Consider the following 14245-nt stretch of genomic DNA (forward strand, 5'->3'; position numbering starts at 1 on the left):
CTCACTGCCCCACCGCTCTTATCTGCAGCGGCTGCGGCTGTAACCAATACCAGAACCCTAGCTTATTACAGAAACCTGTGAGATACAATGTAACACACACCTGTCTACGGGATTTAACAGAGCATAATTATAACAATCCATCCTTGAATGTGTATTGGCTTTATCAGCTGTTTACACAATAAATAGGTCCAGGCTACTACCATTGTCAGAACTTTATAATTATGAAATCAGAGCTATGGAATCTGATAAATAGCAGCTTTGGCTTCTCACCGTGATTAACTCACGCTTACTGTATTGAGTATATGCTTTCCTTAACCTTAGCAACGTTCCAAGGTATAAACACCTGTTGGAAAATGCCCTTTTTGCAGGGTTATCCCCAAACTGTTGGCTTCTTCCTCCTATTTTTTCCTGGCCTGTTTGTGTTGCTTTTAGGACTCTGGGCACTTTATCACTGCTAATCAGTGCTAAAGTGCAAATGCTTTCTGTGTAAATTGTGTTATGGATTGTTGTTTCCTTGATTGGCTGTTTGGTTTTCTTGCCAGCCACTAGTAAAGTGCACTGAGTGTGCCAGGGCCTGGGAATCAAATGCTACGCGTGGGCCTGCAGCACAGATTGTGCCACCCACGTGAGTAGCCCGGATAAGGTACCTCAGACCTGCCATTACAGAGTCTGCGCACAGTTTGCAACTGTCATGTCAACTTGGCCTGTGCACACACTGGCCAGTCCCTAACCTTTCTTTTTCTAAGGTAGGCCCAAAGTATCCGTGTGGGCAGGGTGCAGTGTATGTGAAAGGTAGGACATGCCCTGCTGTGTATGCATGTCCTGATAGTGAATTACAGCCCATTTAGTTTTTCACTTTTGCAAGGCTACCTGTTCCTCATAGGACAGAATGAGAAATTTGTTTATAACATCTTATAAACATAACTGGCCCTGGGAACTAGGTGGGAAAGTAACATTTAGTATGCCTGAACTCAGAATCTAACAATGAATCTTTTAGTAAAGATGATTTTCTTTGTTTGAAAATACCACTTTTAGGAAGTAGGTATTTTCTTGCTCAGTCATCCCTTGTGCCTCTGCTGGAATATGGATTGCCTGTCTGGGTTTTGGATGACAGATGGCTAGGAAGGAAGGGTGGCTCCCAATAGTCTAACAAGGTCAGGAAAGGGCTGAATAGACCTGGGTTGCGATGGGGAAAGAGGGAGGAGATTTCCTTGCATCTCAAAGGGCCTGGTCTGCCTCTGACAATGCCATCTCCACCCCTGCCGGGAAATCACACCAGAGAAGGCAGAACTGGTTCTGGCTGGGCACAGACACCCTCTGCCTAGAGGATCAAAGGATGTTTGGATACAAATACTGGGGCCCAGACCCCTGAACTTTAGAACTCTTTTGCACTAAGAAGGCTGCCAAGAACAAGAGCTGGAGAAGCTTTGAGGAGAGACTACCACTTTGCTGTGTGCATTGCTGTGTTGGCCTGCAGTGGCAGTGAAAGGACTGGACTGAACTTTCTGCAATCTACTTTTGTGAGTTTCTCCAAGGGCTTGCTGTAGAGCTTGCCCCCTGTTCAAGAAGTCTCAGGAACAGCAAAGACTTCAAGCTCTTCTGGTTTTGTGCTGCAACAGAAGAATAGCAACTTGACGGCGTCTACGACACCGCTGCCGACTCATTGTCCTGAAGGCACCGCAGAGGTCAACGCCCCAACCCTGGACTCACCGACAATGCCTGCTGACGCCGCCACCGAGCCGCTGCTCGCACCGCGACCTGTGGGTACCGCACTCCGCACCGCCTCGCTTCACAACGATGCCTTGGCACTGCAGAGTGCACCGGCGCAATGTTGCACCTTGCGCCTTAGTATCCCCGACACCACCTCTCCACACCGAAATCGACGCTGCTGCTTGCACTGTGGTTCAAAGGCACTGCTTGTAAAGTTACACGATGCACCACCGTCATCCCGCACCGCACCAGTGGCCTACCGACGCTGGCACTATTGACTCCAGTTCATCAGCCGACGACAGCCCTTCAGCAACGACGACACCGCTGCTTGCACTGTGACCTGCCAGCACCATGACGAGCACTGCCTTCATCTCGCACCGCAACGCTGGTCTCACCCACGCCGCCATCTGATGCCGCCACCGAGCTGCTGCTCGCACCGCGACCTGAGGGCACTGCACGCCGCAGCGCTGAACTTCGCACCACAGCACACAACGCCTGCCGACGCCAGCACTCCGGACTCCAACAGAGAGGAGATCGACCTGCAACGCGTGTGACTTCGAGGGCCCCGGCGACTCCTGCACCGACCTCTGGCACTGACGCAGTGGGCGCTGTGTTTTTGGAAGCTCAACGAGATGTCGCCGACACCCTGCATTTATAAAAGGTACTGTTTGCGGGTCTTTCCAACACCGTAGCTGGTCCCAGAGGTCGCAGTCAGCCAGACCTTTTTGGATTTCTTTGCTCACGACGCCGGGATAGCCCTGGACGGAGCTATCAACATCAAAGAACTGTTTTTAACGGCTATTTTGATAATTGTGGATTTTTATCCTTTTTGGTCTTGTCTTAAGTATATAAAAATATTGGATATTTTCCTAAAGTGGTGTGGTGGCCTTTTGTAGTGCTTACGCTGTATTACTGTTGGTTATGTGCAAATGGTTTATACACTGCCTTTAAGTTAAGCCTGACTGCTTGTGCCAAGCTACCAAGGGAGTGAGCAGAGGTTATTTTAGGTGTGTAACTCCCTTATCCTGACTAGAGTGGTGGTTTCTGCCATTTCTAACAACACCGTAGTTAACTTGTGTGTTACTTTCATTTGTGATCCAATGCTGTGGTGATCAATATAATGCAGAGCAGAAATACTACTTCTGCTGCTGTTTGAAGGACAGAGAAGCCAGAACTGCTGAAACAAATCAACACAACCAAGGAATGCCGTGGAGAAAAATACACACTGACAGAAATCCTTGGTCAAACGACTGAGAGCCTGAATACAGAACTATGGGCCAGATGCACAAAGTGGATTTGCATTCTCAAACAGCATGAATTTGCAACCGCAATTAGGCATTTTGGTATGTACAAACACAAATTGCAATTCAGTGATATGTTACCAAACCACAATTGGTGTTTACGGCCATTGGGAGGTGCTTGTTTAGGGCAACACAAGCAAAGCAAGGCACTTAATACAAGTCTGATATACATAAGTGTGTAAACACACCATGATAAGAGCCATATGTTATTTTAGAAAACAAATTATTTGTTTTCATATTTGATGTAGAGTTCTGTAGTGCTAAAAAAATGATATCTTGAAAACGATAACAACAGAAAAAATATACGGCACTTGCAAACTTATTTCCATGAGGCAGAATAACATACCCAGTAACCAATTGCATGATGGTGAGACAGAAATACTCCTCTCGGCTTTTTCAAGATGTGATTGACACTGTCTCGACACAATCAATCATCAGATTTGTAAAGCGCGCTACTCACCCGCAAGGGACTCAAGGCGCTGGGGGGAGGGGGAGTCGCTACTGTTCGAACATCCAGGTCTTGAGTTGTTTCCTGAAGGAGAGATGGTCCTGGGTCAGCCGAAGGTGGGTGGGGAGGGAGTTCCATGTCTTGGTCGCCAGGTAGGAGAAGGATCTTCCTCCGGCGGTGGTTCTGCGAAGTCGTGGGGAAGTGCCGAGGGTGAGGCTGGCGGATCGGAGCTGGCGGGTGGGTGTGTAGAATGTGAGGCGGCTGTTGAGGTATTTGGGTCCCATGTCGTGGAGAGCCTGGTGTGCGTGGGTGAGGAGTCTGAACGTGATCCTCTTGCTGACGGGGAGCCAGTGCAGGTCTCTCAGATGGGCAGAGATATGGCTGTGAAGGGGGATGTCCAGGATGAGTCGTGCAGAAGTGTCCTGTATGCGCTGGAGTCTTTTCTGGAGTTTGGCTGTGGTTCCAGCGTAGAGGGTGTTCCCGTAGTCCAGTCGGCTGGTGACGAGGGCCTGGGTGACCCTCTTCCTGGTTTCGGTGGGGATCCACCGGAAGATCTTTCGGAGCATGCGCAGGGTGTTGAAACAGGATGACGAGACGGCGTTGACTTGCTTGGACATCGTGAGGGAGGAGTCCAGGATGAAGCCCAGGTTGCGTGCATGGTCCGTTGGCTCGGGGGCGGTGCCCAGGGCAAGGGGCCACCAGTCCCCGTGGATAGTAGGGAAGGTGTTGGATAGTAAATTAAAACTATTCCCTATCCTAGAGCGCCCCCCAGTGCAATGTGTTGTAATGTTTTTCGTTGTAAAACCTGCGTTGTAAAGGCACTGCGTGGTAAAGGATGTTTCCCCTTTCATTCCTTCCTGGAGGCTGGTTCTGGCGGTGGCGGGGTCGTTGGAGAGGGAGAGGATCAGCTGGGTGTCGTCGGCGTAGGGGATGATGTTTAGGTTGTGTTGGCGTGCGACGGCTGCAAGGGGGCTCATGTAGACGTTGGAGAGGGTGGGGCTGAGCGAGGATCCTTGCGGAACGCCGCAGATGACTTCGGTGGCTGCGGATCGGAACGGGGGGAGGCGGACTCTCTGGGTCCTTCCGGCGAGGAACGAGATGATCCACTCCAAGGCCGTTCCTTGGATTCCGGTGTTGCTGAGGCGCTGTATCAGTGTGCGGTGACATACGGTGTCGAAGGCTGCCGAGAAGTCCAGGAGGATGAGGGCAGCTGTTTCCCCATTGTCGAGCAGGGACCTGATGTCGTCGGTAGCTGCGATGAGGGCGGTCTCGGTGCTGTGGTTTGCTCAGAAACCGGACTGAGAGGGGTCAAGGGATCCGTTTGTCTCGAGGAAGGCGGAGAGTTGTTTGTTGACGGTCTTCTCGATGACTTTGGCAGGAAAAGGGAGGAGCGAGATGGGGCGGACGCTCTTAGATCTGTGGGGTCCGCGGTGGGTTTCTTCAGGAGGGCGCTGAGCTCCGCATGTTTCCAGCTCTCCGGGAAGGTGGTGGATGCGAAGGAGTTGTTAATGATATCCTGGAGTTGGGGTGCGATGATGGAGTCGGTTTTGTTGAAGATGTGGTGTGGGCAGGGGTCAGTTGGGGAGCCGAAGTGGATGGTGTTCATCGTGCGGGTGGTGTCTTCGGTGCTGACCGGGGTCCAGGTGCAGAGGGTGGTGGTGGGGGGGCTCGTTCGGTGGTTGTGTGGGTGGTCTGTGCGGCGAAGCTGTTGTGTATGTCGGCGATCTTGCGGTGAAAGAACGAGGCGAGTGAGTCGCAGAGGTCTTGCGAGGGTGTGATGTCGTTGTTGCAGGCGCTGGGGTTGGAGAGCTCTTTAACGATGCTGAAGAGTTCCTTGCTGTTGTGGGTGTTGTTGTCCAGACGTTCTTTGAATGTTGTCCTTTTGGTGGTGCGGATCAGCTGGTGGTGTTTGTGGGTGGCGTTCTTGAGGGCTGTCATGTTTTCTGTCGTCTGGTCGTGGCGCCAGGCTTTCTCGAGGGTGCGGCACGTTTTCTTGGAGTTTTTGAGGTCATTGGTGAACCACGAGGCTTTCTTGCTGCCGGGTCTGCTGGGAGGGTTCTTCAGTGGCGCGAGGTCATCGGCGCAGTTGGTGAGCCACTGTGTGAGGTTGCGGGCTGCTTTGTTGGGGGTCCCTCGTGTTGGTGGGAGGGTTCTGGCTGAGGGAGGTGGTGAGTTGGTAGGCAGTGATTTTGCTCCAGCTTCTGCGGGGAACCTGTTGCGGGTGGTGGTGTGTCGTGGTTCTACTGAAGTTGAAGTGGACGCAGCTGTGATTGAAGAGTGCTGTTAGGGTTTGCGAATGTTTTCCAACAAGTCCTGACGACAATCTGCGTCACTTATCAGAGTGTGGTGTCTCTCCCTATCAAGGAGGATGCACAAACAGAGTCAACCACTGGGGAGATGGGCTGGGAGGGTTCAGTAGGAGTCAGTTTGAGAGAGAGAGACATAGGATGCCTATATTTTCTTTAGCACAACTGTCTCTGATGTTAGGTCACTGGTTGCACCACAAGAATGTATGGAAATTCTCCAGTACCAGAACAACCCTTAAATCAGGAAAAGTGCATTTGTTTTAGTATTAATAAAGAGCACATATTATTCACAACAAACAAACACTTCATGAGCATGTATACTCACTGGCTTTGGAAAGGGGAGCTACACTGAACTTAAGCCAAGTGGGAGCAGAGTCAGTATGTCTAAAGCTCAGGAAACTGATCAGGGTTCTTCTGAAGAGTAAAGGGGGAAACACAGAAATACGACAAAGACAGAAGGTAACCCAAAGAACAAGTCAACATAGCATTCACTGGCACTGGAAGTAGAGCTTAACCATAAAGAGGCCATTATTTAGTAGTCTTGAAGCATTTATTGTGCACTCAGGTACAGGCAGACACTCAATAGGCAACTTCGATTAAAAAAGGGCTGCTAATCCTTTGAATATGTCAACTATCACAACCATAGCTTATGATACAAAAGTTGCACATCCAGACAATTGTTCCCTTAAGTAATAGAATTAGTTCAGTTATTTCACATGATTGTTTCCATGATTGGTAAGCATGTGGTGCTCTCCCACCAGTATATCTTAATACGCGTGGACATGGTTGGATTGGCGGTCTCCACAGTCATTCTCAATATGGAAATTTGTTAGGTTTTATTTGGGAGTGAGTATAACTCTATTTGGTTCAATCATAGTTCTTTGTGATCGATATGGCCCCAGTATATGGAAAGTGATTAAGTTATCAAAAGTAGTTGCCTGCTACTCAGTTGTGTTTATCAACAAATAAAATGCATCACCTATCAGATCTACTCCGAACAGAACAGCCTCCTCACTCTGAATTTCCAACCTCACTACATTCCAATCTAGGAACTACCTGAGCGTATTCGGGACAGTTTAACATCATTGACAAAGAGCGGTGGACTTCCCCCACAATCTGATATCATAATATCAAAGATACTTCACAAGAAAATCCAATTGTGGCCCACACTCACTGCTGGTTACAAAGGCTCTCTCTCTTCCCCTGTAGCACAATGTGAAAATATCAACCATCCTTGACAAGAAAATCGAGTTGTGCGACATACTCACTGTTTGCTCCACATATTGGGAGCAGGATTTCCCAATGATAAGAGATGCCATGAATTGAAGTGGTAACAACAGACTTAATTTTGAATGCAAATAAACTGTTCGTACGAATGTTGACATATGTATGTACGATTCTGTGTCATGTAATACATGGCATATAACTAATCTTCTATTAAAAACTACTTTGAATCAAATACATTTAGTAATTGAAACTTCGGCGGGAAAAATTGGTAGTGCTCTGTGCACCTACCAAGATATGGGAGTGTCCCTACCAGATTCTAGACATGATTTCTTGATCACGGAGACCTGTGTTTCTGATCCTTTTCCTGACAGTGAATACAATTCTGATTTATAATTTTAGCTAATGAAACTATTGATGAGGTACAGAGTCAATATGTTTTTTCCAACACACACATAGAGACGCATGCTTGCTTTGCAAAGTAAAGAACACATATCTTAAATCATAAATATGCAGTAGCATGGGGCATTCCTGTAGGAAGGATGTCATAGGGACGCACAGCAGAGGGACTAAAGTCAGGTGATGTGGATGGCCAGCCCCCCCCCCGCCCCTCTCTTGACCTAAAGCGCCACTGACAACAGGCAAAGGGTTCCGAGCCGAGCTCTGAGGAACCATAGAGGGAAACAAGCATTTGCAATGCAACATGTCTCACATTTACCCGAGCTTGAGCTATTGGCATTGTAAATAACAAGGCCTTTTATTTATGTTTTGGTTTTTGAAATATAAATAAAAGGCATTGTCATTTACAATGCCAATAGCTTAAACTCGCTTAAATGTGAGACCAATTGCATTGCAAATGCTTTTTGTTACCAGTCATTGGCACATGCATTTTCATCCTTGCCTTATCTGTCAACGTTCCATTTATAACCCAAAAATATTCCACCAGTTTATCTGCTCATGTTCTGTATTTTCTGTTGACTGAGCCATCTGACACATGCGGGTGATCCAACATCCTTAAAATTATTAGCTGATTTTGCTTCAACCACACAATAAATGTTTTCTAATTGAGCATTACTAACCCTAATGCTGCCTAGGCGAGACCTAAAAAAATATGTTTTGTGGCGCTAAGAAAGCAGTTTCTGTTCACTTTATGCTGTGTGAAAAAGCATATTTGAGGAAGGCTTTAAGCAATGTATGGTTCACCACATTTTGGAAATCAAGCATTGGTTTTGTAGCCATGAATACAAATTAGAGACTGAATATTTTTTACATTTTGCATTTTTCCCGTCAGGGAGCAACCACAAGAAGGCAGTGCCACCTATCACACCACCTTAAGTTTAAGATGTAGTTACAGATATATGGATCTGGTGAAAAAGAGTGTATGTGAGAGAGGGAGAGAGAAAGAGCGAAAGAAAGAGAGAGGGAAAGAGAGAGGGAGAGAAAGAGAGAGAGGGAGGGAGAGAGAAAGAGAGAGGGAAGGAAGGACAGAGAGAGGGAAAGAGAGAGAGGGAAAGAAATAGAGAGGTAGCTAGGGAGAGAAAGAAAGAGAGAGGGAAAAAGAGAGAGGGAAAGAGAGAGAGGGAAAGAAATGGAGTTGGAGATGGGGAGAGAAAGAAAGAGAGAGATGGGGAAGAAAGAGAGAGGGAGAGGAGGAGAGAGGGATAGAAGAGAGAGAGGAGAGGGCGAGGGAGAGAGAGAGAAAGAGAGAAAGTGAAAGAAAGAGAGAGGGGAGGAGAGAGAATGCAGTGGGACGGCAAGAAAGATGGAGAAAATTCGTTATGGAAGAAGCGAGGGGGAGAGAGAGAGAGAGAGAGAAAGAGAAACACTGAATGAGAGAGAGAGAGGGAAAGAAAGAGAGAGGGAGAGAGAAAGAGAGAAAAAGAGAGGGAGAAAGAGGGACAGAGAAAGAGAAAAAGATAGGGAAAGAGAGAGAGAGAAAGGGAGAGAGAGGGAGAGAAAGAGAGAGTGAAAGAAAGGGAGAGGGAGGGAGGGAGAGGGGAAGAGAGGAGAGAGAGAGAGTGCAGTGGGACAGCAAGAAAGGTGGAGAAAAGTCATCATGGAAGAAGTGAGGGGGAGAGAGAGAAAGAGAGGGAGAGAGAAAGAAAGAGAGAGAGGTGGGGAGAGAGAAAGAGAGAGGGGTGGAGAGATAGAAAGAGAGAGAAGGAAAGAGAGAGGGGGGAGAGAGAGAGATGGACAGAAAGAGAGAGGGAGAGAAACGGAGAGGGAAAGAAGAGAGAGAGGTTGAGAGAGGAAAAAAAGAGAAAGAGAGAGGGGGAGAGAGAGAGGAGAGAGAGGGAAAGAAAGAGAGAAAGAGAGGGAGAGAAATAGAGTGGGAGAGAGAGAGGGGGAGAGAGAGAGCGAGAGAGAGAGAAAGAGAAACAGAAAGAGAGAGCGAGAGAGAGAGAGGGAAATAAAGAGAGAGGGAGAGAGAGAGAGAGATAGCGCACAGTGGGACGGCAAGAAAGAAGGAGAAAAGTCATCATGGATGAGGAGGCTGAGGTAGGCAAAGAGAATGAAAGATAATACAAGTGGAGAGAGAGAACGGCGGGAAAAAAAGATTTACCTATTATCTGAAAATGTAGAGTAGCATGCCAAAGACATGAGACAAAAAAAGTACTAACAAAAAAAGACAACAGTAATAATAACACGTAAAATAAAAACGGCAATATAATAATTATAGGACTGCAATAATTATTATTGATATTAATAATGATAATAAGTAGAAGAAGGATTTAATGTTGATACACTATAAGTAAAGCTATTTTATCTTTCTATTTATTATTTTACTGTTTTTGTGAAATGTTCTAATTCTTAGCCAGGAATGGGTTCAGGTGTGATCAAATTATTGAACGGGAGGGGCGCTAAACTATTGTGAAATCAGGCCGGTTATTAAAACAAGTGTTCTTTTCTGTTTATGTCTTGATCAGTGTCACAGTAGGGTCGATATTCTATTTGTCTCGGAGTTGGTGTGCCAATGTTTACCACTGGCACTGCCCACTGTGTAAGCAGTAGTTTCATATGTGGTATCGATGGCTTTAAGTCGCCGCGTCAATGTGAAATTCATATATAAAAGCAAGTAAGAGGCTGGCACATACATCGCTGCACACACATAATCCCATCCAGAAGCTGTGTGCCCTGCCCGGTGGGTGTGACCACCGTACACAAAGGCCCTAGATGTCCCTCAGGCTGGGGGATGCCATGCAGCGTTGGCACAGCGCACTCTGGGCTTTGATCCTGTGCCCGCCAGCCCCTCACATGCCAAGCCTCCCCTTTGGGGGTGAGCCAGCTGCACGGGTCCTGGGGTGTGGGCAAACATATGCTCCATTTGGGAAGGGGAGGCCCAGGCCCGGGGTACCTGTCTCTTCAAAGGGGGCTGGACTCTTATTACAGACAAATATGTTTACATTTATTTCTCGCAGACAGGAATGTTCACTCGTCCGTCTTTGATGTCCACTGCCAGAGACAGCGCTGTGCTATGTCCTGTTTTACTAGGAAGCATTTGCGGTTTATAGCTCGAGGAGGGGCATCTAAGGATACGTGAGTGGTTCCGAAGCGAAGATAACAGGCATTGGCAAGGTCAAGTTTCAGGTTGCCGAAGTCCGACATTTGTGTCTGCCAATGTGCAGTACGCCTCGGCGGACTCCTCCCGACCTGAGCAGGGAGATGGTGGAGGCCTGCTTGGAGAATGGGCAGACCACCGGAGGACTGCTTCTGCTGTGTTTGTGTTCGGAGGGTGGAGGGCGGCTGATAATGAAACGGAAAGCAAATTTCAGACTAATATCCTTGTTAGACGTAGAGGCCAAACTCTACGCCTCCTGTATTCTACTCGAACTACAAGCCTGGATATCAGAAACAAAGATTATGCCAAAATTTCAAACAGGATTCAGGCAAGGAATGGGAACAATAACCAACCTAACTTGCCTGTCTATCCTATCGGACCTAGCGGTAGCAAAGGGCACCCGCTTGTATGCCTGTTTTATAGACATCAAGTCAGCTTTCGACCGGGTGAATAGCGAGCAATTGTGGAGAAAACTAGAGAGCTGGGGGTTGCCACATCAACTCTTAATAGCTATTAAAGCCCTACATTACCACACATGGGCAAAAGTGAAACTGGGAAATGGAGGCAGTACAACCAGGAGCATCCAAACGCACCAAGGCCTAAAACAAGCTGCGTATTAGCCCCCACCCTCTTTAATCTTTTTCTCTCTGACCTCACAAGCGCGATCGAATCAGCAGATAGCCACCCTCCATCCTTGGCAAATAACCCAATTCTCTACCTACAATATGTCGATGACATTGTACTGTTGAGTAAAACACCAATTGGCCTACAAAGAGCCATCAATAAACTAACATCGTACCTAGAACGGGAAAGCCTGGAACTAAACAAAGAAAAAAACAAAGTGGTCCGCCTAGTAGACCCGCAAAAGTTAAAGAACAAATGGATGGCCCAAGGAACAATAGTAAAAGAACAAGAGCATTATAAGTACTTGGGAATAACAATAACAAAAGGAGTAAATCACAAGGATCACAAAACAGTACTAAAAGCAAAAGCACAATCTTTAATTTTTGCACACCGCTCCCTAAAAAAAAATGGATTGCCCCAACTATAACCATCTATTAAAAGTAATGGCAGCGCAGATTGTGCCCACCCTTTCTTATGGTCTAGTTACATGGTGTGGCAAGGAGGCCGATCTTTTAAACGACCTACAGATCAAAATTTACAAAGCTGTCTTCAACCTGCCAAAATCCGCCTCAGCCTCACAAGTCAGGCTTGAATTTGGACTGCAAAACCAGAAGTTCCGGAGCATGAGCGGCTTCGTGAAACTCTGTTATAAAATTCGAGCTGCAGACCCAGATACACTGGACTGGCTAGGCTGGGAATAAATGAAAAAACGGGGGGAAACTGAATTCCCAAACATCTGGGGAAAGTATCTGATATTTTGTGTGGAAAAGTTGGAGCTGGAAACAGCCTGGAAATCTGGGACAGACAAAGCAACTCTAAGTAAATTAGCAACGCAGCAGCAAAAAGGAAATCCTTTATGGAGGATAAAGAGTTATTGGCAAAACGTCGGCATGGCTGGACCATTATGAACTCCTTTACAACCCCAAAATCACTTGCATATCTAGTATCCAATTTCAGTGGCTAGCTCAAAAAGGCTTTTATAGCCTATCGGATGGGGATGCACATCTCAAAGGACCTACTACCGTCCTGGAAACCGTCCCACCAGACGAAACAATGTCGCCTCTGCGGGTATAAAACTGAAACCCTTGTCCACCTTTTCTGTATATGTCCGGCCCTGATAAGTCAGAGACGAGCCGTATTGAAACCCATCTTTAACGCAGTTGATGGAGCGAGTTTTGGAAATACATTTATTTCAGCTCGCGAAGTTTAAACTTCCATAATAAATTAATATTATTAATAAAGTGTGTGGTGGAAAGTACTAACCAACCTAGAGTAAAATTAGCATTTACATGAACACGTGGGAAACTAATATGTATGCTCATAAACGTGCATTATGTTGCATTTGCATGTGTGTGAAAAATAATGAATTAATTCTGTCTATTGTTATGTCAAAACTAAATGCAGCTGTTTATTAATGGCATGTGCTTATTTCTGTGTGCTCATGTTTTATTTTTCTTGTCTTAAATGTTACACAAATCTGTTTGTTGCTTTCATTTGCCTATGCCAGGTAACATAGATTAATGGGTTAATAATTAGCAAAGGTGGGTGGGTAACAGAATGAACTTTATTTCTTGAATTAATTATTCTTTTGTGTTTGTTTATACACTAGTTAACGAAAAGAGGGTTTGAGGCCTAGTGCATCTAAATGAGCAGTTGGCAGAATTTTGCTCAGTGAAAACAAGAGTCCGGTGTGGAACAATTCCTGCCAAGTTTCTGAAAGAAAGAAATGCAAACGTGGTTGTGCAAATGAACTGACTGTACTTTTGGTCAGCGTGGCCAAGGACAGGAACCGGCAGAAAGATTTTCAAGCTAAGGAAGTCGTGTACAGAATTATTAAATGTTGCAAACTGGAGGAAGCTTCGTGACTTGGAATAAAGGACAATAGGCTCTTTAAAAAGCCGGAACTGGGCTCCAAAGAATGTGGTGACACTATGGTCTGTCACTTGTCAGCCAATGAGGACTCTGAATGGCAGAAAAGTATTTAATTTTTCTTAGATTAAGCTAGTTAGAAGGGTATAAAAACTGTCCCCCTGGAAGAGAAGCGGCTGCTGTTTGCTGTTTTCCAGAAGGGTGTATCGTGCTGTTGGACTATACTTGCAGCACGTAAGAAACCTTCTAGGCTAAAATACTTTTTCCCTTTTCCTTAATGGGGCAAGTGTAGCTAGGGACTTAGGGTTTAGATGATGCAATTTATATTCCAATTTGATTTATACTATTTGATTTAGCTTGAAACTGTCATTACCTTTGCTGAAAATTTTAATAATGATGCTTGAATAAAAAGATTTCTAATGCACTTTCTTTAAATAAATAATAATCTTGAAAAACAAGCTGGACTTGTTATTTAATGTGTCTCGGTTGCCATTAGCAGATCTATTGCCAAAGTGGCTTAATTAATTATAGGGTTTAACAAGTGTGATGAAGTTGGTTTTGTGCAGATGTATATCAATGTATATATTTTATGAATAGGTTTATTAATTAGGTCACATGATTTAGTTGCTCAAAATATGTCATATTAGATTATGGGCCTTGTGATTAATTTATGATTAATGGTGAATATTGTGGAGTTAGGTAATGTAGCTTAAGACATATTTTCTATAGGGCCGCTGGATCAATTAACTGGTAGCAGAGATACGGTTGCTATGGTAACCGACATGCTACATGGTAATTACATAGGATCGATGTTTAACATATGTTGAGTTTTGTTCACTTGTTATATGTAGTTGAAAGGTTTTTCCTGTAGTGTGAAAAATCCTAGTTGTACCGGTACAGAGTGGTGTGACACGAGTGAAGTTACACAGTACATTTGATCTGTTTCAGAATAGTGGTATTATTATATCACTAGTGTTGTGGACGTACAACACATGTTAGGGATATAGGCGTGTTAGGGAGAATGTATAGTGAGGATTGTCTATGAAATCGTAGCTTTGAGTATAGGGACGAGGGCCTGTTCTAAAACTCATTGCGAAAAGAGTAATAGTTTATATTTAAACTTGAGTGAAGGGTAAAATACCGTTGTTTATTTTACTGGCAATTCAAGATTTCTATGGTGGGTTAAAGTCCTGCCAGGATTTCA

The sequence above is a fragment of the Lissotriton helveticus genome, chromosome 7 (assembly GCF_964261635.1).
Source record: "Lissotriton helveticus chromosome 7, aLisHel1.1, whole genome shotgun sequence".
NCBI classification, from domain to species: Eukaryota; Metazoa; Chordata; class Amphibia; order Caudata; family Salamandridae; genus Lissotriton; species Lissotriton helveticus.